This window comes from Triticum aestivum, chromosome 7D (genome assembly GCF_018294505.1).
Source record: "Triticum aestivum cultivar Chinese Spring chromosome 7D, IWGSC CS RefSeq v2.1, whole genome shotgun sequence".
Lineage (NCBI taxonomy): Eukaryota > Viridiplantae > Streptophyta > Magnoliopsida > Poales > Poaceae > Triticum > Triticum aestivum.
In genome coordinates, this window is record NC_057814.1 from 280,795,756 (window position 1) to 280,803,942 (window position 8,187).

The following is an 8,187-nucleotide window of genomic DNA, read 5'->3' on the forward strand; positions in this document are numbered from 1 at the left end:
GCGGCGGTGGCAGAAGCTCGGGCAGAGGAACGATAGCGCGAGGAAGAAGAAGGAGAGTGTGAGAAGAGAGTGCCGAGCCGGCCTATTTATAAGGCAAGTCATAAGTGGGTGCGATATTCAAGGAGACCACAGCGTGGTTATCTCCCCCTCACGGCGTCTCAATTTTCGGAAAGACAGTAACAGCAGAGATCCGTTGCGGATCTGGCGGAGTAAAAAACGGACTTAATGGAGGATGATGTCACGGCGGATTATCCGGAGTCCGGAGAATGACGTCACTCCGGGTTATGGCCTTCACACGAACGGTAAGCCGGAGATTTTTTCTGTCGGCAGAGTTGAAGATTGACACGAGCCGGCTCAAGTCAATCTGGGGCCTAATGTTGAGGATATAGACCTGGGAGTCACCCGCCAGGAGGGCCGGGTTACACTAAGGGTCATTGCCAGAAGCCCGGAGCTAAGCTTCAAGCTAATGGGCCAGAGATGGGCTGAGACCCGGGATGGCTTAAAGCCCGTAGTACAATCTTTATTGTTATAGTAGACTTGTAGTGTAAGGCAAGTATTGTTTAGAGTCCGAGCCGGACACTCTTATGAGCCGGCCGGGAATCTAAGGGCCGCTGGGTGTCAACCTCCCTATATAAAGGGACGACCCGGCAGCGGTTTAGGGCGACAACAATCTGATCGAGAGCCGGGCATAGCTGTTTAGCTCCCTGGTTATCGAAACCCTGATCAATAACACCTCGAACTGGACGTAGGCTTTTACCTTCACCGTAAGGGGCCGAACCAGTATAAACCCTCGTGTTCCTTGTCCCACTTAACCCCTTCAAGCTTCCCAATTGCGATGGCTCCACGACTAAGTCCTAACCCGAGGACATCTGCCGTGACAATTCCACGACAGACGGGGATATCCATGAGAAGAGAGGGAGGGGTCATAGATATCGATAGAGTCGAAGAGAGGATCAAGTGGGTGGGTGCGAGATTGATGAAGACAGCCATCAAAATTGTGTGTGTGCAAGTCAAAGATATAGGGTGACTGACCTACCAGAACGTCAGAGGGTACATGGCAAGTTTGTGTGTGGCAGGGAGACATGACTAGAGCGATGTATCGCTGTGTGTGGGGGGGAGGTGGGAGGAAGATACCTAACTAGAGATGTAGATCGACTCGTATATGTGTTGAGAAGGAGAGACCCAGCTATGTCTTGAGGGAGATCGGTCGACATCCATACATAAGTGAACGACGGGAAATAGGTTGGGACAGAGAGAGAGAGAGGGAGAGAGAGAGAGAGGAGAGATAGAGAGGGAGGTAGAGTACTGGATTTGTGATGGAGTTGCTTCCCGAAGATGGTGGGAGAGGCCTACTAGACAAACTGAGGGTAGAACTGTAATATTATCAATAAGAGTGGGGATGTGTTTCTATGTGTGTGTGTGCATGATAGATGTGCCGGGACGCATGCATGGATGACGAAGTGGGACCATGTGTTTGGTAAGCAGACCTAACTAGATCGGTAGATCAATTGTTATTTGTCGGAGGAAGGGAGAGACATAACTAATGAGGTAGATCAATCGACGCGTGGGGAAAACGAGTTATAACGACCTATCTAGCTATATGTATAAAGGAAGATCGGTCGGTGTACATCCATTTGTTAGAGGCCAATAAGGCCCAGCGAGACCGATAGACAAAGAGAATGGAGCTAGGAGGTGGTGCGAGAGGCCTAATAGATAGATAGCGGGAGGAGTGTGCGATTGTGAGATCGATGAAAAGAGGGGCGAGAGTTTACACATGTGTGGGACCGTATGAGAGACACGAGGCATGGACACAAAAAGGAGGAGATGGAAGGTGCGTGTGTATGTTGTAGGCAGACATCGTTGGAGAGGTTTATCGATCGGTGTGTGTCAGAAAGGAGTTGTGGAGTGTCGGTGTACAAAAGTAGGGGTCCTATTTTTGTACCCCTTTACTTGTGCACGGGCATTTAGAGCCGCACCTACAGCCACACATAGCGGGACAGAGGAAGGAAGCAAAGTCGCAAGACTACCAGAGCAGCACTCAAGACCAGAAGCATGAAGAGCAGAGGGGCGAGCAGAGGGGTGAGGTGAGACTCCCCCGGCAAGGCCCTTCCCGAGGCGGCCTTCGCCGAGGCGGCCTTCACGGCCCCGGCAAGAGGCTTGCCGGGGCAACTTGCCCAACACCAACAAGGCCACCACCCTTGAACCCGAGAGTTCCGACGCCATCAACCACATTGGAACCAAGGCTCGAGAGGCGCCTCCATGGTGGCATGCAGATCTTTGTGAAGATAAAGGGCCTACAAGGCCTAAATGAGAACCAGAAGACAAGGCGACAGTGAGGCTCCTTGCTGAGGACGCCCACGAGGCCCCGGCAAGGCTCCTGCCGAAGATACCCACGAGGCCCCGACAAGACTCTTGCCGAGGGCGCCCGCAAGGCCTCGGCAAGACCCTTGCCGGGAATATCAGCAGGACCGTGGCAATGCCTTGCCGCCCCGTCGCCGCCCCAGCTCAGCGGCCGACCCACCAACTAAAGCAAGTACCCACATGGCAATACGTGGCTCCTAATCCAACTAGTCAAGCACCTGCGTGGTGGCATGCAGATCTTCGTGAAGACCCTGCCACCGCACCAGCTCAGCAGCCTGCCAGCCTACATGGTGTTGCATGCCTCGTTGGCCTGGATGCGTGTCGGAGAAAGGCGAAGCGGCGATGGACGGGACGGGCTTCACCGCCATCCCCGATAAAGCAAGAGGACACCTAAGTAGTGCATTTAATTCATTTCGTCCTGCAAGGTCAAGCGATAAGCTTGTACACTGTACAACTTTCCACCTCCTGTGTGCCACTGTGGCAGCCCCTTTAACTATAAAAGGAGGCCCACGACGTACTGAGAGAGGATTCAAACTTTTGGGAGGCTACACGCTCTGTAGCTAGCCCACGAACACTAGACAAACAAAACCAGCAGCAGTAGGGTATTACGCATCTGTTGCGGCCCGAACCTGGATAAAATTTCCCGTGTTGGTCTCTTAAACCCGCTCTTTCCACAGCCCCGCGCCTGCCGATCATAGAAGGGATTCCCCGTGATCCCATAGGTGTTGTTTCCACCGACATCTTTAGCGCGCCAAGTAGGGGGCGCAAGCTGCGAGAATCTAGTTTGAAGGTCAGCGCATCGACTTCATCATCAACATGCCCCCCAAGAGAAAGGGGATCACAGCGATCAGGTTGCCCGGAGCCGGCCCGTCCGTGCCAGCGCGGGCAGGCGACCGAGTGGCCACAGATGGGGCTGGAGACGTGGCCCGCGATCATCCACGACACTCTGGCGATCGGAGCCAGGAGAGCGGCGTCGTTCGAATTCGAGACGACGAGCCGCACCCAGATGGGTCCGGGTGCGGGGCCGTGCCACCCACGGGCGGCGAGGCAACCTCTACGCCACCCCAGCTGGCACCCGCGCCGTGGCCTTTCTAGGGCGCGCGCAATGAACGACACCACGATGTCGGAGCCCCTGGGCAACGCCGCAGAAAGAGCCATGTGCGCCACTCGCAGGACACACCAGGCCATCATGCGTGCCCGGACGCCGGTGGAAGCGGCGTGTGACCGGGAGACCGTGAGAGAGCCCCTTCCAAACTGGTTAGAAGCTAGAGCGCATCACGGTCTACGCAGCTCTCGCTGCTGCCCACGCCAGCAGAAGCGCTGGCGCGCATGCAACTGCTCCTTGACTTCCCCCCTGCAGCGGAGAAGCTCGACGAGTGGAGGGCCACCATCTGAAGCCTTGTCAGCTTCGCCAACAAAAGATGAGCCACTCCAACGGGACCCTCACGCTGATGTTCTATCAAGCCGGTGCATGCCAGCAGTGGAGGGACCAGAGACGCTACGACCATGGTGCACTCTCCTCCCCCGTGGCCGCGACAGCAGCAACCGGCCCATCGGGCCGACGCCCGTGACAACGTTTCCACGGTGTCGTCCGACCCGTGAACCTGCTGCGACCAACGCCGAGTTCTTCGAGAGCGATCTCGGGAAGATGCTCGAACTACCATTGAGCAACGGCGGGAGACATGCCATTAGTTAGATAGGCGTGCGGGGCCTGCTATGGACCACCTAGCGCCGGGGGGCCCCGGCAGACTGCCATACGAGGTGGGTTGCCTAGCCTTTACCCGGGAGTTGCGGCAGTTCCAGTGGCCCTCCCACCGCACGTTCAAGCCTAATGTTGGGGAAAAGTATAATGGCAAGACTCACCCGTCGGAGTTCCTCAGCATCTACACCATCGCGATGCAAGCCGGTCGGGCTCGCGATGATAAGGTGCTCGCCAACTACTTTCCATTGGCACTTAAGCCCAACGTCATGTCGCGGTTGATGCACCTGCCGATGGATTCCATCTCTTCCTGGTCGGACCTATGCCACGAGTTTGTTGGCGCCTTTACCGGAGGCCACCAGGCTCCTGGCCAGGCAAGCAACTTGCATGTCATCCCCCAGAAGGATGGTGAGTCCCTGCGTAAGTACATACGAAGATTCAGCCGTGTGATGTACACCATCCCAGACATTCATCTCGCCGCTATCATCAGTGCGTTCCATCAGAACATACGCAAATCGCAAGATGCGTGAAGAGCTGGCGATGAACCAGGTCAAAGACGTAGCCAAACTTTATGTTCTGGCGGATAGGTGTGCTTGGGCTGAGGAAGGTAGGAAGTACCCCGGTGAAGATGCCGGCGCGAAAATCGACTCCACAGACGGAGACGCCGCCGCCCGACGAAGAAGGGTCGGCGCTGTAACAAGAAACGTAAGGGCAAGGCTATACTTGTCGGTGAGGGATCCGGCGACCCCGGCTCCGCCAAGAAGGCCAAGGCCGATGACCCCGGCAAGGAGATTGCCGGGTGCGCCGCCTGCCGTGCCTTGGCAGCTGCCGACAAGCCACGAGGCTCCGACAAGCAGTACTGCAAGATCCACCGCACCAAGGGCCATGACCACCAGAACTGCCGACAGGTTGAGCTACTTGCTGAAAAGCAGAAAGCTTAATATGAAAGGCGGGACAAGGAGAAGGGTCAAGATGGTGCTGAGGGGTCCGGCAAGAAGCATGGTGGCCAAGGGGGTCGCCGTGGCAGAGATAATCAACAAGAGGGGCCCGCTCGGGGCCTCGACAAGAAGGAAGAAGGTGATGATCATGACAAGGACGACGAGTCCGGCGAGCATGAATTAGAGAAAGCCACAGAGGCCATGTGCGTCGACGGTGGTGCCTCGCTGCACACCTCCCACCGCCAACTGAAGTAGTGTGCGCGTGAGCTCACGGTGGTAGAGCCATCGTTTTATGCCCAAAAGCCACTAAAGTTGTCCCGCATGCCCATCATTTTTGACGCCGAGGATCACCCTGATCGCAGAACTGCAGTCGGGTGTTTGCCGTTGTTGGTTTCACCAACAATACGCAACCTAACAAGGTGACAAAAGTGTTGGTTGATGGTGGGGCCGGTCTGAATTTGATCTCGCCCGATGTGATCAAGAAGTTGCAGATTCCTGATGGAGATCTCGAAGAGACGGGCACGTTTAAAGGGGTCAACCCGGGAAGGAACCAGCCAAAAGGTAAAATCAAGCTACCCGTTACTTTTGGGGGCGAGCTGAACTATAGGACGGAGAAGATCGTTTTCCATGTCGCCGAGATCCCCTTGCCATACAATGGGATCCTTGGCCGCCGAGCGCTGGCCAAGTTCATGGCAGCGTCGCACTACGCCTACAACACATTGAAGATGCCGGGGCCACTGACCATCATCACCGTCCCCTCTGACAAGAAAGACGTGCTCATCTGCGCCGACCAACTCTATCGAGAGGCAGTTGAAGCAGCTGCTGCCAAGGCACTTGCTCCTGGCGCTGAAGCACCGGAAAGGAAGAAGACCGGCAAGACCCCTTCCGGTAAGACCCCTTCCGGCAATACCACTTTCGGCCGGACCTCCGGCACCTACTCTGGCAAGCGCGCCTCCTCGGAGTGTAGCGCTCCCATCGAGGACGTGCCAGAGAGCTCCACCGGCAAGAGCAAGAAGTCCAAGGCCGCACCACTGGAGACCAAGAAGGTGTCCATCAAGGAGGACGGCATGGGCAGGGCTTTCACTATAAGCTCCACCCTCAACAGCAAATAGGAGAGCGCGCTCGTCGCCTTCCTGCGGGCGAATGTCGATGTGTTTGCATGGCAAGCATCCGACATCCCCGGTGTTCCCAGGGAGGTGATTGAGCACCATCTTGCTGTCTGTCCTCATGCGTGGCCCGTCATGTAGAAGGTCAGGAAGCAAGCTTTGGAGGGACAAGAGTTCATCATCAAAGAGATTAGGAAGTTGGAGGCGGCAGGACTGGTTAGAGGAGTACTCGACCCGACGTGGTTGGCCAATCCGGTGGTTGTGCGTAAGGCGAATGGGAAGTGGAGGCTGTATATTCACTACACAGATATCAATAAGGCATGTCCGAAGGATCCTTTCCCTCTGCCACGAATTGACCGAATTGAGGACCGCACTGCCGGGTGTGACCGGTTGTCATTCCTCGACGCCTATTTGGGATACCACCACATCTTCATGATGAAGGAAGACGAAGAGAAGACCGCGATAATCACTCCATGTGGTACGTACTGCTTTGTATGAATGCCTTTCGGGTTGAAGAGCACTGGTTCGATGTTTTCCCGGGCGATCCAAATTGGTTTTCAGCCCCAGCTGCATTGAAATATGGAAGCCTATATGGACAATATAGTGGTCAAAACCAAGGAAAGGGCCACGCTCGTGCAAGATCAATAAGAGACATTTGCAAATCTGCGCAAGATCAACCTCAAACTCAACCCATAGAAATGCGTGTTTGGTGTCCCCTCCGGCAAGCTTCTTGGGTTCTTTGTGTCACAGCGTGGGATCGAGGCGAACCCCGACAAGATCAAGGCGATTGAGCAGATTGAGGTGCCAAAACGGGTCAAGGACGTCCGTAGGCTCGCCGGCTGTGTTGCTGCCCTGAGTAGGTTCATCTCCAAATCTGCTGAGCACGCCCTCCCCTTTCTCAAAGTTTTGAAAAAGACGGGTCCAGTAAAGTGGACTCCGGAGGCAGAGGCAGCGCTGCAAGATTTGAAGAGATACCTCTCCTCCACGCCGATACTAGTCACACCCAAGCCACAAGAGCCGTTGCTGCTATACTTAGTGGCAACGAATCAAGTGGTCAGTGTTGCGCTAGTGGCGTAGATGGAACTTGAGGAAGAAGCGGCAGTAGCAGCGGAGCCGTCAGATGATGGGCCAGGGTTCTCCCCAGCAGGGTTTGACACCGGCAAGGCGGAACCCCCGGCAAGGACCAGTCCCGGCGAGGCGAAGTCTGCGCAGATGAGCGAAGTTGAGCAGAATAAGAAGATGGTGCAGCACCCAATTTATTTTGTCAGTTCCCTCCTGCAGGGAGCTAGGACAAGGTATTCGGGTATGCAGAAGCTACTTTTCGGCCTCCTCATCGCCTCAAGGAAGCTGCGCCACTACTTCCAAGCACATGAGATCACCGTCGTCACCCGCCTCCCGTTGCAAAGAATCCTGCACAACCCGGATGCAATCGGGAGGATTGTGGAGTGGGCTTTCGAATTGTCAAGCTTTGGCCTCAAGTTTGAAAGTACTTCGACAATTAAGAGCTGAGCCTTGGCAGAATTCATAGCAGAGTGGACCGCAACGCCCGACGAGGAGATTCAAGAGACCACCCTTCCCGGCAAGGAGACGAGCAGTGAGTGGGTTATGTACTTTGACGAAGCTTTCCACTCCAAGGTGCTGGTGCTGGTGTACTACTCCTCGCACCCACCGGGTAGCGCCTCAAGTACGTAATCCAGATGCACTTTCCCCGGGAAAATTCAACAAACAATACGGCGGAGTACGAAGGGTTGCTGGCCGGTCTCAGGATCGCGGCAGACCTCGGAATCAGGAAGCTCATCATCAGAGGTGATTCGCAGCTCGTCGTCAAGCAAGTGCACAAGGATTACCAGAGCCCGTTGATGGAAGCCTATGTGGATGAAGTGAGGAAGTTGGAAGAACGCGTTGACGGGTTGCAAACGGAGCATGTTCCCCGAGCGGAGAATGGCACTACTGACGACCTATCAAAACGCGCTCCCCTCAAGTTGCTTGTGGAACCAGGTACCTTTGTGCTCCAATTAACTCAGCCATCCGTCGAACCATCAGCAGGACAGAGCAAATGAAGGAAGGCAGGCCCCGGCAAGTA